The sequence below is a fragment of the Ambystoma mexicanum genome, chromosome 12 (assembly GCF_040938575.1).
Source record: "Ambystoma mexicanum isolate Mex_15411 chromosome 12, UKY_AmexF1_1, whole genome shotgun sequence".
Classification (NCBI taxonomy): domain Eukaryota; kingdom Metazoa; phylum Chordata; class Amphibia; order Caudata; family Ambystomatidae; genus Ambystoma; species Ambystoma mexicanum.
In genome coordinates this window covers 1,073,620,678-1,073,638,338 of record NC_090936.1, presented here as the reverse complement: position 1 = coordinate 1,073,638,338, position 17,661 = coordinate 1,073,620,678, and the positions used below count along the sequence as shown (strand labels likewise).

General features: G+C 49.1%; 1 protein-coding gene across 1 annotated transcript in view; it reads right to left on the bottom strand.

The window, feature by feature from the left end:
* CHCHD3 (coiled-coil-helix-coiled-coil-helix domain containing 3) overlaps positions 1–17,661 on the bottom strand; it is a 1,467,811-nt gene that overhangs the window by 158,767 nt on the left and 1,291,383 nt on the right. The window lies entirely within an intron of this gene.

Genomic DNA, 17,661 nt, shown 5'->3' with positions numbered 1-17,661 from the left:
TTGATGTGTAGCAATCTCTCCTCCGGCAGCCAGAGGCCTCTTGCATGGATATCGCCGGAGTGCGCTCCCCATTCCTCCAGGGAGGCGTCCGTCGTCACCGTTTCCTCATGCACCTGGGTCTGGAAGTCCATGCCCGCCGCTAGGTGCGCGCGGTTGCCCCACCACCAGATCGCTTGTCGGAAAGTCTCATTGAGAGAGATCCTGTCTTCGAAGCTGCCCGCCGCTTGACTCCAACGGGTGTCGAGGAACTCCTGTAGGGGTCGCATCCACAGCCTGCATAGGCGCACGAGGTAGATGCACGAGGACATCATGCCGAGTAGGGACTTGATGGACCTCACGCTGGCCACGTCCATAGTCAACAGCCTTTGTACCTTGCCCAAGATGGCTTTCGTCCTCTCCTCCGACGGTGAAGCCAATCACGCCACTGTGTCGAGCCTGGCTCCCAGGAACAGGACGACTTGCAATGGTACCAGGTGGGATTTCGCGAAGTTGATCGAGAATCCCAAATCCGTGAGAAGTTGGACGGTCTTTGCTGTTCGATCGACTGCGAGTTCTCTTGACCTTGCTCGGATGAGCCAATCGTCCAGGTAGGGGCAGACATAGATCCCCTGCAGGCGCAGCCGCGCCGCCACTGGTGCTAGGCACTTGGTGAACACCCTGGGCGCCGACTTCAATCCGAAGCGAAGGGCCTTGAACTGATAGTGTCGTCCTTGGACCACAAATTACAGGAATTTTCGATGTCCCTTTAGGATAGGGATGTGGAAGTAGGCATCCTCCAAGTCCAGCGACGATAGGGAGTCGCCTTCCTACAGCTGTCCCAGCACGTGCTGGAGGGTGACAATCCGGAATTTCTGGGACTTGATGTACTTGTTTGGACGACAAAGGTCCAGGATGGGTCGCCACCCGCCGGTCTTCTTTCGGACGAGGAAGTATCGCAAGTACACTCTGGAGCCCCGGAGCCTCTTTGGGACGAGCTCTATGGCTCCCTTTCTTAACATCGCTCGTACCTCCAGAAGTAGTTGTGGGGCGTAGTTTTCCTTTCTGGCCACGGGTGGAATGCAGGAACACCTTTCGGAATTTCAGGTTGTGCCCGCGGGCCAGGGCATCTAGCCCCCAGCGGTCGGCAGAGAATGACTCCCACACACTAACGAATTTCGCCAGCCGGCCCTCCCACTGTGCTGCTTCGGTGGGTGCCCGACGCCACGGCCGGTTCAGTCCCGTTTCGCCACGGCTTTGCCGCCTTGGCGACGACGGGATCCTCCTGTCTTGCCGTGTCCTCTGTAGGCCTCCTGCGATGAGGAGCGGGCCACTTGGAGGTACGAGGAACGGCCACAGAATCCTTTGAAGGCAAACGCTGTTGCCCATCTGACGAAAGCCGGTGCCGGCGATGTCCGTGGCCACCGTGATGGCGTGGTCCGAAGCCACCTCGCCTTCCTGTAGGATCTCCAGGGCCTCAGCCCTCTTGTCGTCCGGGAGGAAGTCTAGCAGGGGAGCGATCTTGAACCGCAGCTCCCCGTCGTAGTGTGCCACGATCGCGAGGGCGATAGCTGCTTTGATCGTTGTCGCCGCCGACGAGATGACCCGTCGTCCCATGGCATCCAGCTTCTTCCACTCACCGTCCGTTGGGGATGTTGAAATGGACGCCGTCGCCCCCACCGCTTTCTTCTTATCCGCCGCGGAGACCACCGAATCCGGGGACGGCTGTACCCTGAGACACATAGGGGCGGAGTCTTGAACCGGGTACTACTTCTCATACTTGTCCCTCCTAGCAGGAGCCGTAGACTGGTTTTTCAGGAGCGCCAGCCCCTCGTCCCAGATGTCATTCAGTAACGGGATTGAGAGGACAGTCTTCCTCTTGGCCTCCCGCCGTTGGTAGAGGAAACCTTCCTTCTGTTCTTTGCGGCAGAGCTGGAAGAGCTCAGATGCCCTGGCGATCATGGCGTGGAAGGAGCCAATTTCGTCAGGGGTGGGGGGAGGCCCGAAGAGGTGGTGAAGGGAGGTCCATTCCGTCGTCACCAGCGTCGTCTGTTCCCGTCTCATCCCTCAGAGGAGGGGTTGGGGTGAAGGCTGGAAGGGGGGAGGAGGATGTACTCGTGTCCGCTTGCTAGGCGGGCTCCCCAAGGGACCAGGCCCCGCTGGGTCATCGGCGGGGGGTAAGGGTATCCTTGTCCTCATCTCCGTACACAGGTTCTGTATCGCCATCAGGATAGCCCCCGAGTTGTCGTGCGATAAGGGTATCAGCTGCAACGGGACAGACGGTTGGGGTGCGGGGTCCTCCGCGGTCCTATCTTCCTCATCCACCCCCTTGTTGCTCTCCTCGTCGGGATCCTTCCCGTGGGCCCTGGATTTCTCGAACTTCTTGTCCAGGATCCTTTGAACGCTCGCCAACTCATCCTCAGGTGGCATCCGTGTCCGTTTAGGCTATTGCACCTCCCCTCTTTTCACTGCTGGGGTTTCACAGGGGTCTTCTTGATAGGCAGAAAAGATGATTCCCTCCGGGGTGGCAGGGAATCTCTAGTCCCTGAAGTCGTCTCCACTGGGCCAGGGCCACCACGACTCCCTCAATCGAGGACTTAGCCGGGTGAATCAGGGCCTTCACGACCTTGGGCTTGCCTGAGGCCTTCACCTTGGGGGGAGGGTCACCGCCTCGGTCCCCCTCGGTTGAATCCGTCAGGATCGACCGGGACTTCTCCCGAAGCTTACCCGGGTTCTCCGATTTCCTCTTCCCCAAGCCAGAGCGTTGGCTCGTTGTTAATGGCGTCGGTGACAATGTGCCCTACCTGGCAGCCGAAGAGCCCGACCGATCGGCGCTCCCGGTGCCCACGGACTTGCAGTGCTTAGCCTTTTGTCGGACCCCCGTCGCCGGAGCGCCCTCAAAGGTCTTAGAAGACCGCTCGGATTCCTTCCTCTTCTCACCCTCTCCTGGGCTCTTCTCCTCCAGCCAGTTGGCAAGTCGAGTACGACGATCCCTCATCGTCCGTTCGGACATGTTCTTACAAAACGCACAGTCCTTCTCCACGTGCGATTTGTCGTCGTGAAGGCAGTAGAGGCACCGAGAGTGCTCATCCTCAAAGACGTTCTGAAGCCCGCATCCAGGGCAGCTCCTGAACAGCTTGGCTCCAACAGGTGTCATGCTTCCCTTGTCCTCGGCCATGTCCACGTGGAGTAGGCCTCAAGGTCTTCTAGAATCCTCAGAGAAGTGGAAACGCGATGAAAAATTGCCCTTGAGGGGCGTAAAAAATTCCGAGAACCGATCCCCGTTGATCGGAAGTGAAAATGGTGGAGCTTGAGGCTCGATTGTCTGAAAATATAAGTAAACTCTTCGAAATTAAGCAAAACGCAGTAAAAGCTCGAGAGCTACAGCAAGAGGACTCCAAACACTTCAAAGTGCGGTAAAAATCTTGAGATGGTTGCCAGAGGAGGGGCTTAGGTAGAGGGCAGTCATTGGCTGGGGGCAGTATGACCCAGAGACCAGTGATTGGTTACTACTAGAAAGACAGTTCAGAAATTAAACTGAAATTGATTTTTTCTTTACAGACGATTCCCAGCCTGACGGGGAATATTCATGAGCATGTGAATCCATGCCAGACCCCATGCTGGAGGTGGTTTACATTTCCTTATACTAATAGGTGAAGCAAGTGGCGAGGAAAGGTCAGAGGGTGGAAAGGAGATGGTGGTGGAAACAACTGAGGGAGATATGGATGTTGCGACAGTAGTATTAATGGCTGAGAAAGGTGGATATGAATAAGATATCCAACAAGTTACCCACTGGGTGGGTATGTAAGTTAAGGATAGGGTTGAGAGCGTGGTTACTAAGAAAAGACTGAAGTTCAGATTTCTGAGAAGATTTCTGAGAAGTGGTTGGAGAGGGAAGTTTAAAGTCACCTAAGAGAATGAGATGACGTTTATTGGAAAGAGAATCAAGGAGTTGTCCAAGATCATCAAAGAATGGCCCAGTGGGACCAGGAGGGCGATAGATGGAGATATGAACCGATTGCGGTAGACAATAGTAGAGCCAGTGAATTTAAAACAGGTATTGGAGGATGTGGCATTGGAGATTTGTGAGGCATTGAGGCGGGAAGAGAGAAGTTGTCCGACACCTCCATCTCAGCCAGACAGTCGAGGAGAGTGAATAAAGGATAGTTTGGGGTTGTGTGGGGCAGCCAGAGTGGCAGTGTCGTGTAGAGAAATCCAGGTTTCAGTGATAGCAAGAAGGTCTAGGGGAGGAGAGCTGGAATGAAAGTAGTACATGATAAAGGACGTTTTGTTGCATATAGACTAAGCATTCCAGAGTGCAAATGTCCTCTGATTGCAATGGCAGCAGAATCTATTTTGTGTTGAGGCTCACTTTATACTTTTATGTGTACTCAGAAGAGGTCAGTTCGAACAGCCTGAATGGGAAACAAGATGAATCTTCACACGGCACATAGAAATAAATTAACCCTTCCTGTCCTACATTGATGACCAAGATTGCTCCAGTAAACTGGATGGAATCAATGGATAAACAAAACATTTTTTAAAAAATTTAATAAAAAATAAAATCAGACGAGTCAAAATAAATAAATAAAGAGTCACACTAGATCTCTCGGCGATCAGTGGATATTCCAAGACTTGAGAGACAGACTAATGTTCACAATGTATAAGCAGAAGTCTTTAGCCAGCATATGGGCACCATTAGTCACTTCACTGTGTAGCATCTATTGCATGGATCCCCATTCTTCAACTAAGACTTTTTCTTTATAGTCTTAAGGGGTATTGAACGAAAACTTTGCATCTAGAAAAACGCATGCAAGAAAATGCAGAATTCGGCAGTGTAAAAAAATAAATAATGCAAACCCAAAATGTCAAAGAAGGGGAACAGGGTTGTCCCCTGCTCACCCTTCTTTGACATTAAGGGAATTCAGGGGTGGCAGGGGTGTCCCCCGCTTCCATAAGAAAGAAAAGTGGGGGACAAAGAAAGATATTCAGAAAAAAAACAAACAAAAAAAAAAGACCCTGCGGCGGGAGTTCCGCCCCTCAAAGGGGAGGCGGGACTCTTGTCGTAGGGACGGAGTCATGGAGTTGCAGGTGAAACACAGGTAAGTGAGGAGCAGGAGGTATGTTTGTAGGGGTAAAGGGGCTGGGGGATAGCGGGCGGCAGTCATGTATTAGATTATTTAGTTACGGGCATGTCGAATTCGTGATTTTTCGAATTCGACATTTTCATATATGAAATAATCACGTGAAATAAGGTGGGTTTAAGGTCCTTTGCTAGACAAGTCAAAGAACAGAGTACTGAAATGTTTCGGGGTGGGTCATTTTAAATTGTCACCCATGGTACCTATGGCTTCCAAGCTTTTACTGAACATCCGGAAGTTTGTTCTCCCAGTAGTCATGAAGAGTATTATTTGATTGAATGTAAAGCTCTCCAGTATAATTCTTTCTTGAATGCAAATATCAAGTAGTTAATGTTAAATGGTATTCATCTAATTAATTGCCATCGAATTTTATTAATTGAAAATACTTTCCATCGAAATGCATTTTCATTGAATAAAATTCGATGGATTTCGATGGATTGTAGGCTTAGAGTTAAGGTTAGGGCAAGAGTTAGGGTTTAGGTGATGGTTAGGGGATACATGAAGCTGGCCAGTGCCGAAATACTTTGAAGTTTTTAGCACTGGACAGCTCCATATAACGTTTAAACATGTAAAATACATGCATGGAAAGGCTACCTTTTACATTTAAAAATACATATCCATCGAAACTTGTCCATTCCTATATTCGATGCTGAAGTTTCGATGGATATTTACTTTTACATGTAAAAGATAGCAATTCTGTGTATTTACCTTCGATGGATTTCCTTTTTGATCAAATGTTATCGTTGAAGACCATAAACCATGTTAAATCGATGATGCAAAGTCACAAGAAATACATGCTATAATTGTATACTTCAGTGAACACAAGAAAATGTAAAAAAATGTGCTTTTGCCTTTTTGCTGCAATGTTGAATGAGGAACATGGTGATTTGGAAAACTTGAAGTTTATAGTGTTCTATAAAGAAAATGTAATTACAAAAGTTAGTTATCTTAGAATTATCATTATACATCACAACACCAATATAATACCTCTCAATAGAACATTATTTGGTGTTTTTACAGGTAAAAACGGTTTAAATACATTTTTTGTTCCACGGGAAAGAATATATCGCTTGTACCTTTAACATTTCGTGACCCTAACCTGTGAACTTCATTTCAACCAAAACGGAATGTTTGTAAAAGTGTATGCCTTTCTGATTACAGGAGCTTTCAAACCCCTTTATTCATTCTCTTTGATAAATGCTTAGAAGAGTTAATAGCCCAGCAATTTTCACTTGAGACAACTGACCTGTTTTCAAAATCCTAAAAACAGTAAAAATTAAGTCTGGAACCAGGGTTTCCACGGTTAATTTGGAAGCCCCACCTGGGAATAGAGGGATGTCTGTCTGGCCCTCCATGAGGGGCAACTTCAAAACAAACAGCAGGGAGGGCCCTGGGGATACGGGGGAGTAAGTAAACGGTCTCTCCAATTCAGAATTGATCCATCAAATGATGCTGTGTGGCTGGAGCATGCTGGGTATCTAAATTCATACATATTTTCCATAAATAGAGCGCACCACAAACTAAATTGTCTCCTGGCTCTTGATAGCAGGTTTTATTATTGACAAACTCAATGTTATCTCAACTCATTGACCTCAAATGGATAAAGGGCTGGGCCAGACCTGCAGGGATTCAAATGGACGACAGGTTATCACATATCAGAGGCAAGCGATTGACTTGCTATGCTATCCAACTGGTAGGATAGCTGTGACCAGGGGTAAACATCAATATAACGTTATTCAGTGTGGTTCTTGTACTCACCAAGAAACGACCGCCCATTTCTTCAAGCATCCACCTAATTATGAACTCACAAATGATATTTACCATTTAATAACATCAAGCAAAAAAATAATTTGCCACCTCAATTCCGTAGATGCATACACACAGCACACTATTTTTACTAGCTTAGAGTAAATTATTACTAGCCAATGGCTAGAGCACATTTTGTGTCTGCCAATAGCTAAGGTTGTGGTGGACTTCGATAATAGACAGTGGTGGGGGGGGGATTTGTTCCGCAATCAAAAGCAGTCTTGTCTATATGGTCTTGGGGCAGTGGTGGAGGTCTGGTTTGAGGTCTGAACCTGCACCCACTAGAAAGTCCAAACATTATCATTTGGACCCTTGCATAGCAGCACCTGTGCTAGCTCTTAGCCTGCCAAATTCTGACCCAGAGGATGACTAACCCCCATTCTATAATTCTTCTCCGACCATTCTGGCCACCACTAAGTTACAGCAGGATGCTCAGGTACTGTTGCTAAAACCAGTTTAAAAATAGGTCTTGAGTGGTAACTTATACATATCCAACAAATAAATAACTTAAGCTACGGAACAGATATAGAAGCACTTCCTTCTAAAATGGTGCAACTTCGAATCTGGGCCGGGGCAACTCAGCAAATCATTCTTCTGAGGTTGTTAAAGTGAGCACCATTATATTTGTTAATAGCTATTACAGCGCTCAGTGGTAGAATGAATGCCGCAAGTAGCGCTACAAAGAAATGTATTGTGTACACCTGTATTGCTTATACCAGCACCATTCCAACCAGACTAATTTACCACCTGGCTTTTATTATGGGCCGGGGACAGCAATGCTGGTTGCAATTCTGCCGACTGTCTTAGTTATTTAAAAGACAGTCCGTGTTCTGTCTGAAGTTTCTATGAATGACTCGAATTGTGTCACTACTATACATTTTGCAGTGAGTTCAACAAAGACTCTGCGAGTGGCAGTATACACTACGGCCCCTACCACAGACATGATCTTAAACGAAAACCAATAGTCGCATCTCTAATTGATCAGTAAAGACCCAACATGTTGTCGATTATTGTCAACATTTTGGAGTTACCTCGTGCTCAAGGCGCGGCTGTCATGCTCTGTTTAATCCAGAACAATAACTAACGATCTATGTATTGTGAACAACGCAGGCATAAAGAACTCAGTAACAAACCGGCGTGGGCGTCTGTGTGCTAAATTGCACTGCAAAATAACCATAATACGCTTTAGGTAAATGCCTCCAAATGATCTACCGTCACATACCTCCACCCACCTACTTCCCTAATCATTATATTTGTGTATGCGAGCACTGGATAAGGACCATTTTGTGCTCTACGGTTTGACACTTGCTTTTATTAACACGTGGCTGTGCAGACTGTTGCTCGATAGGTGAAAAAGAAAGGAACTCTTCTAACAAAAACCTATTATTAAAAACTGTGAATGCAGACAGCTCTAATTTTTCTTCCATTAATATTCAGAATGTAGAATACACGAGCTAACATTGCATTCATGGGTTATGCGCCATGATTCGTAATACAACTCAGCTTGCCCCACTGTCAAGCGAACCAACCACTTAAGCGATTATCAAGCAGTTACCGGTGGTAAGTTGTGTACTGCTCGGCCAGAGGACTCTAATTGTGTATTTATGCGTGAATGCAAGGAAAAGGAACATTGCTTAACAACTCATAACTCTCGGTCCCTGCAAAGGTTGCAGAATGAGAGCGAGTCTAGGGCTCCAAAGGATGCAGAATGAGAGCGACACATGGGCGTCAAACCAGACACCAAAAGAACTTGCAGGCAGTTGTTGGAGAAGGTAAACTGATGCATCAGCGCAGAAGGGTGTGAAGGCGAAGGGGAATGTTGGGGGAGGCTACACGCGCAACAGTGATCGCCTTGGAAATAGGATAATAATGTATTTCTTATATAGTGCTGCAAACCCATAGGTCTCGGAGCGCTGAAATAACAGAATATATTTTTTAGTGTGTATGAAGGAGCGTGCCATGAGTTGGGCCAACTCAACCCCTCCTCTCTATAAACTCTCTGGTTATAAACCTAGTACCAAATTGTGAGTAATAACGATGGTAATACGTAACATCAGTTAACAATTGCTGTGAAACAGTTTTGTGGATGATGGTGGCGCTATATAAAACACCAACTTATTAAGACATAGTGAAGCCAAGAATACTCACTCGCATACATACACCATTTAAATCGAGGTTAGTTCACACAACAACTACTGAATAGTAATTGTACAGAGTGACTAGACAATGCATCTGTATAAAAACATTACCCTGTTCACTCCTTCTCTACTGTCTTATAAATACACAGTCGTATCTAGAGACAGTATCCAATACCAAATAGTCTTCTAACAGCAGTAGTAATTGTCAAGTTTATTAAATATAAACATAACACATTTACCAAGGTGCATTGTGCATGGCTTTTCGCCACTAGAATGTCAAAAGGACACAAAACGAAGTCTTTCTCAGCAAATGTTTGATATGACCAGTGTTTATATGTGAAGCCCCGTTATACAAATGACCGATAAAGTGTATTCTAATATTCTGTGAGATGACACGTTGATATGTAATAATTATGCAGATGGAGTTACATTTGTAGAGAAGGCATACATTAAGTTCTTATTAGGTGAAATTTATAATATTGTCCTTTTCTGCATGCATGTCCTTTTAAAATGGTCAATTTAAACGTTTTCTTGTAAAACGGCCTGTGTTTATTCAGAACTACGTTCTCAAGTCAGAATGCCCAGAGGTCAGATATTTGGTAAAACAGACCCCCGCATTAATCAATCCATGAGATGAACAGACATTGCTGTAGGTGTTCAGAGCCTATACTCTGCTCTTATGCGGAGTGGTTTGTTTAGCAACTATTAAAGGCCAAACACACATTAAGTTGAGAGTACTTGGGAAATTTACAGAGAAAAAGAGCTTGTCCTACAGTAACAGTGCTTACAGGCGTTCCACTTCGAAGTAGATGATGGACTCCTCCCTTATGAAGGCCTTTTCCAGAGTGAACGGAATGCTGAACCCTTTCCAAGGCAGAACCAGATTGCTTGACAGGGATTTCGGAAGCAGAGCATAGACTGGGAGGAGAGCTCACTTGGTGGAGTGGTTACTGTTCTTACCTGCTGTGGGCCTTTAAAAAGATAAACCAAAAGTGAGTACAACCACCTCTGTCAATTAGACATATGTCCCCCAAAATGTGCTAAATCCCTGATAGCAACTGAAAGTCTTTCAGGGTAATAATTTACAAGTTAAGCCGTTAAAAGGAGGATGGGCCTGTAAAGGAAGCTTTCTGGCATTATATTTAAACTACAATGCTCTAGAACGTACGATTGCGCAGGGCACATTATTCTTTGGTAAGAGAAAAGAAAGGCGTTTAGCAGGGGAGAGGGAGAGAAAAGGAGCAAGAGAAAAGGAAGGTCTTGAGGAGTTTCCGGAACTTAAGGTGCTCCGGCTCAAGACAGAGAGAGGAGGCAGGGAGGCTGTTGCAGAGGGAAGCACCTGCAGAGGATAATGATCTACCCCCAGATCTCTGTTTGTGAAAGCGTCTCCTCCGCAGAGAGTTGGAGGAGGAGCAGAGGACTCTAGAGGGAGAGTATTTAGGAAGCGAGCACAGTAGATAGCGCAGGCCCCGGCCCCAAAAGCCTTGTGGATTATGCAGATGCTCTGGAAATTGATCCTTGCAGCCACAGGGAGCGAGTGAAGGGATTTCCGTGCCAGAGAGATGTGGAACCAGGGCTTGAGGCCAAAGATGAGTCCCACGGTTCGGTTCTGGATGAGTTGTAGGGGACGGAGCGTAGAAGTAGGAAGGTTGAGAAAGATGCTGCTGCAATAGTCCAGCCTAGACAGAACCAGGGCTCTCGAGGTGATGCACCTCTGGGGGAAAGTGAGAAAAGGTAGAATACCTCTGATGAGGTGCAGTTGGTAGTTGGACTTTTTGGAGATATCTGAGATGTAAGAAGAGGAGGAGAGTGAGGAGTCGAAGATGACCAAGATTTTTTGCTTCATTGGTAGGTGGGGCGCAGGGCCAAGGGAGGGAGGCAAGTGAGAAAGTGGGAAATCTGGAGCAGAGATCCCAATGAGGACGATCTTCGTCATGCTGGCATAGACTGTTAGCATTTCAAAAAAGGTAGCAGGCGCTCCTCTCCAGAAAGAACATGGCATGATAACCTGTTCTGAGATGAGAGTTTGCAGCACAAGGTTTTTAGCTCACTGTACCTTTCGCAAATGGGAAAGATCCATTTGCATATCACTCTTAGTCCCGCCCACATGGGCAGTCCAGCACTGAAATGCTATGGCATTTCCTCTCTGAACAAGAGTACCAAAAGCAACCCCATACACATGTTTCAGCCTTGTTGGGCCTCATCAGTGAGGTGAAGCTTTGTTTCTGTGAGCACAGTGAGCAGGGAGTCCACGTCTGGTTGCCCCCAGGTAACTCAGGGTGACCAACCCCAAGTTCCTTTAAAATATTTCAAAAAAGGTAGCAGGCGCTCCTCTCCAGAAAGAACATAGCATGATAACCTGTTCTGAGATGAGAGTTTGCAGCACACGCTTTTTGCTCACTGTACCTTTCACAGATGGGTAATATCCATTTGCATATCAGTCTTTGTCCCGCCCACATGGGCAGTCCAGCACCGAAATGCTATGGCAATTCCTCTCTGAACAAGAGTAGCAAAAGCAACGTTAGATCGTTAGCAGTACACCAAGCCTGAATTGCGGATATACATTCAGGGATGAGCGAGGAGGAGGAGGAGGAAGCCGAGGGTAGCCTAAAAGAGAGCTGAGAGTCATCCGCATAACACTGAAATTTAGAGGTAAAGGGAGAGATCCTGTGGTCCAAGGAGGCCATGTAGGTATTGAAGTAACAGGGGGAAAGGTTAGATCCCTGGGGGAAACCACAAGTAGAGAGAGTGGTAGAGGAGAGAAAGGGCCCAAGTTTTACCTGAGTGGGCCGGTCAGAGAGAAAGGAGGCGAGCCACGCCAAAGCCTAATCTGTGATGCCCAGGGCACCACGCTGATGGGTGATCAGGATGTTTTCGTTTACTGCATCGAAAGCAGAAGAGAGGTCGAGAAGAATGAGGACAGAGGGAGAATTAGAGTCAAGATTTGAGAGCAGATCTTCACGGGTGTTCAGAAGAGCAGTTTCCATGCCTCTGGAAGCCAGACTGATGGTCACAGAGACAACCAACAGATTCAGTATGAAGGGTAAATTGAGTGATGGCCAGATTCTACAGGAGTTTTCCCAGGAAAGGGGTGATGGAGATTTACCAGGTTACTCACTGTAGTGACCACCTTACTCCTAGTCCATAGTCCCCGTTCCTCCATACTTGTGGGGCATCTCTCCGTCCTGTGGGACGGGACCGGAGCACTTTGTAAAAAGCATCCACATTTTTTCCAAAAATGTGTCCCTCCTCTCTTTCTTGCACGGGGCCCGGCACGCGGCCGTAACCTCGCCCATCTTGGCTCCGCCCCGCGCATCGCCCATCAGTCCTTTCCAATCGCCAGGTCAAAGACCCATTAGCAATAAGGAACAAGTTACTTACCTGTAACTGTTGTTCTCCAGCATGGGTCTGGCATGGATTCACATGCTCATGAATATTCCCCGTCGTCAGGCTGGGAATCCTCGGTAAAGAAAAAAATCAGTATCAGTTTCGTTTCTGATCCGTCTTTCTCAGTAGTAACCAATCACTGGTCTCTGGTTCATACTGCTGCCAGCCAATGACTACCCTCTCCCTAAGACCCGCCTCTGGCAACCATCTTCAGATTTGGTGGCACGCAAAGTGGCAGTATGACCAAATGAAGAGCCGTAGAGGGGCCGGAGGGAGGGTTCGCATGTGAATCCATGTCAGACCCATGCTGGAGAACAACAGTTACAGGTAAGTAACTTGTTCCTTCTCCAGCATGAGGTCTGGCATGGATTCACATGCTCATGAATATAAGAGTACATAGCAGTACACATACACAACCACGGGAGGTGGCAAGGCTCAACATTAAGCATTACATTAACTCAACATTAAGCATCTCTTACCTCCCCACCAGGCTCACCTTAAGCCCACAGGTTGCTCAGCACTGCCTGGCCGACTCTGGACTCCTCCCTGGAATCCCGGTCGACAGTAGATTCTCGTGAAGGTGTGCGTCGTCCTCCACAGAGCAGCCCTGCAGATGTCCAGCAGGGGCACGCCAGACAAGAACGCCGTGGTAGCAGCGATCGCTCTGGTCGAATGGGCTCTCGGACGGCCGGGCAACAGTCGGTTTGCGAACCGATGACAATGCATGATGCAGCCGGAAGAGCCATCTGGAAATGGAAGCCTTCGAGGGAGCCTTCCCTTGGTTCACAGGTCCAAAGTTCACAAACAGCTGTGATGTCTTCGAAAAACTCTTCGTTCGGTCCACGTAGAACTTCAGCACTCTAGCCACATCCAGCGAGTGCAAAGTCCTCTCGGCCGGCGACGAAGGTGACGGGAAGAAAACAGGTAGCACCAATGGCTCGTTGAGGTGGCAGTCCGACGGCACCTTGGGCATAAACGAGGGGTGCGTCCTCAGCACCACCCTCGTGTCGTGAAAAGTCAAGTATCGAGGCTTGCAGGATAGGGCCTGGATCTCTCCCACTCGCCGTGCGGAGGTGATGGCAACAAGAAACACAATCTTCCACGACAGGAATTTCAGTGGCGCCGAATGCAGGGGCTTGAATGGTGCCCCCATGAGCCTGGTCAGCACCACGTTGAGTTCCCACACCGGGGCAGGGGCCTTCACCGGCGGGAACGATCGGAATAGTCCCTTCATAAATTCCTTCACCAGGCGATGGGACCACAAGGACGTCCGTCCTGTGGTTGTGGTGTATCGGGAGATTGCAGCCAGATGTACCTTGATGTACCTTGATGGAGGCGTGAGCCAGTCCAGCCTTGGCCAGCGACAGTAGGTACGGCAGCACTTGAGGGGCCGTAATCCGTAGAGGGTTAATCTTCTGTGCACGGCACCAGACAGAGAACCTCTTCCACTTATGTCCGTAGCACTTGAGAGTTGAGGACGCCCTGGCTTTTGCAAGGACCTCTCTGCACTCAGCCGGGATATCGTACCCTCCAAACTCTAGCGCTGCAGGAGCCAGGCCTGCAAGTTCAGCGACTCCGGGTCGTGATGAAGAATGGCGCCTCCTTCTCTGGAGAGAAGATCCGCGTCCACCGGCAGCTTGACTGGGTGAATCAAGGCCTTCGCCGCCTTAGGCGCGTTTGAGGCCTTGACCTTGGGGGGGAGGGCCACCGCCTCGCTCCTCCTCAGCCGAATCCTTTGAGATCGACCGGGGCGTCTCCAGAGGCTTAACCGGGTTCTCGGATTTCCTCTTCCCCGAACCAGAGCGTTGGCTCGTGATTGATGGTGGCGGAGACTGCACGCCCTGCCTGGCAGCCGAAGAGCCCGACCGTTAGGCGCTCCCGGTGCCCGCGGACCCGCGGTGCTTTGCCTTGTCTTGAGCCCCCGTCGCCGGGGCGCCCTCACATGACTTCTTCTCACCTGACGGACTCCTTCCTTCCAGCTAGTTGGAGAGATGAAGGTGTCGGTTCCTGATGGTCCATTCCGACATGTTACTGAAAAACGCACAGTCCTTCTGCACGTGCGTTTTGTCCTCATGAAGGCAGTAGAGACATTTCGAATGCTCGTCCTCCTTGAACACATTCTGTAGCTGGTATCCAGGGCAGACCCTGAACAGCTTTCCGGGCGTCGAGCTTCCTTTCTCCTGGGCCATGTTCGGGTAGGCCACAGAAACTTCTGGAATTCTCCAAGAAGCGTAACTCGACAACATCTTCACCCTTGAGGGACGTAGAAAAATCTGACACGGATCCCCGTTAATCGGATGTAGACACGGTGGAGATTGAGGTTCTATTTGACCGAGAAATGAGAAATTCTCTTTGAAAAAGCGCGAAAACGCAGCAAAAGCTCGAGAGCTAAGCACGAGGACTCCCAACACTTGAGCGTGCGTTAAAAATCTGAAGATGGCTGCCAGAGGCGGGGCTTAGGGAGAGGGCAGTCATTGGGTGGGGGCAGTATGACCCAGAGACCAGTGATTGGTTACTACTGAGAAAGACAGATCAGAAACGAAACTGATACTGATTTTTTCTTTACCGAGGATTCCCAGCCTGACGACGGGGAATATTCATGAGCATGTCAATCCATGTCAGACCCCATGCTGGGGAACAGAGGAACCTTATTAGAGGGGACGGCGGGCGGGCGTATGGAGGAAAGGGGACTATGGACTAGGAGTAAGGTGGTCACTACGGTGAGTAACCTGGTAATACTTCTACGTCTCATCCCCTTTCCTCCATACTTGTGGGAGATTCTCAAGCACTCCTTACAGGAACTACGGGTGGATGGAAATACCCCTTACTGAAACAGGTTCTTCAGCACAGCCTGACCAAACAGAGCGTCAGCTCTTGAGCTCATGCCGAGTCAGTAATGTTTACAGAAAGCAGATTGGGAGGCCCAAGTAGCTGCCCTAGCAATGGACTCCCAGGGGACATATTTCTGAAACAACTGCGGCTGCTTTGCCCCGCACCAGATGTGCATGGATACCCTTAGGAGGTTTCAGCCCTTGGACGGTGAAAGACTACGTGATGCAGGCGGCGATCCAACTAGAAATAGTTGTCTTAGACGCCGGCTTGCCCTGAGCGTTACCGGAGGTCACAAAAAGTTGAGAACTCCTAAGCTCGGCAGTCCTGTCCAGGTAGAACTTAAGAGCTCTTCGGACATCAAGACAGTGTAGAACCCTTTCAGCCTCTGAGGCAGGGTTCGGAAAAAAGACCGGAAGGGAGATCGACTGATTCAGATGGAATTCGGTCACCACCTTCGGTAGAAAAGCTGGGTTTGTCCGAAGGACTACCTTGTCCTTGTGAAAGACCAAGAAAGGATGCTCCACCGACAATGCCTGGAGCCCACTCACTCTCCTTGCTGACGTAACGGCGACCAGAAAGGACACTTTCCAAGACAAGTACTTGAGGTCCACCGTAGCCATTGGTTCAAAGGGTTTATGGCACAGCGCCGTCAGGACTACATTTAGGTCCCATGGTGGGTTCGGATTACGAACCGGAGGGTAGAGGCGTGTCAAGCCAGCAAAATGCCTCTTCACCACTGGGTTAGTTGGAGAAGAAAATGCCTCTTCACCACTGGGTTAGTTAGAGAATAAGAACACAGAAAGGTAGAAACGTAAGCGGAAACCGCTGAGAGATAAGTCCTGCATGACAGGACATGAACCCCTGACTAGGGAGGATACGAAGGACAGCACCGTGTCAATTGTGGCCACCCTCGGATCCAACTTCTTCTCCAAACACCAATGACAGAACCTGAGCCATTTACTCTTGTATTGAGATCTGGTTGAGGGTTTCCTGGCTGCCTGGATAATATGCATGTTATCCGCAGACAAACTCAGATGCTCTAAAGACTTGAACTCAGGCACCATGCCGCCAAGCTGAGCAATTGTGGGGAGGGGTGCCACATCTGCTGTTCCCCTTGGTGAAGAAGATCCGGAGTTACTGGTAACCTGATCGGCGGATACACCAACAGGTGTTGAAGTTCCGAGAACCAAAACCTGGCCGGCCACCACGGGGCTATGAGTAGAAGGGAACAGTTCGCAGAGTTCTTCAACTTCCAAATTTCACGGTGAACTATAGGCATAGGCGGGAAGGCATAAGCTCTCATGTTGTGCCATGGAATCTCGAGAGCATCCCCCAGAGAGGAGGCTCCCAGACCATCTCTGGAGGCATACTGGGGAAGCTTCTTGTTCGCCGCCGTAGCGAAGAGGTCCACCTCCGGTGTGCCCCAGCGCGAGAAAATCCATGAGAGGACCTCTGTCTTCAATTCCCACTCATAGCTGACCACTGTCCGCCGGCTGAGGGCATCCGCTGTGACATTCAGCTGGCCCGGGATGTGCACTGCAAGCAGCCAGACACCATGAAGCACGGCCCACTCCCAAATCTGGATGGACAGGTCCACAAGGGGGCGGGAGACTTTGTTCCCCCTTGTTTGTTTATGTAATACATTGACACCACATTGTCCGTTCTTATGCGGACCACCTTATTGACAATGAGCGGTCTGAACGCCCTGAGCGCTAGGAAGATCGCCAGAAGCTCCAAATGATTTATGTGCAGGAGCTTGTCCTGAGTCGACCAGAGGTCCGAAACCTGAAGATCTAACGTCGCACACCACCCTAGAAGGGAGGAGTCCGTCGTGATCGTCACCATGGGGACCGGGTCCTGAAACCCCACGCCCCCAGACAGATTGCTGAGAGATGACCACCAATCCAGGACCACTCTCATGGAATCCGGAATCATTATCCGCATGGAATCCAGATCCACTGCCTGACGCCATGAACTCCGAAGAGCCATCTGGGTCCGTTTCATTTTGAGACGAGCAAGAGGAAGAGCCATTACACACAAGGCCATGAGACCCAGAAGCCTCTGGAACCACCAGGCCGACATGCTCTCCGACTGCGCAAACATCTGACACGTGGATAACAGATCCCGCCATTCTGTCCTCGGTCAGATACACTCTGCAGTCGATCGTGTTCCAACGAAAACCCAGGAAGATCAGGTCCTGTGAGGCCGTCATGGAGGATTTCCGCCAGTTCACCGACAGCCCAAGATAAAACAGGAGCTGAAGGAGAGACTGGAGGTTGCCAGCTGCTGCCAGCGGACAAGGGCTGCGTAAGAGCCAGTCGTCCAAATAAGGATACACATGGATACCCTGGAGACGAAGATAGGCCGCAATCACCGACATC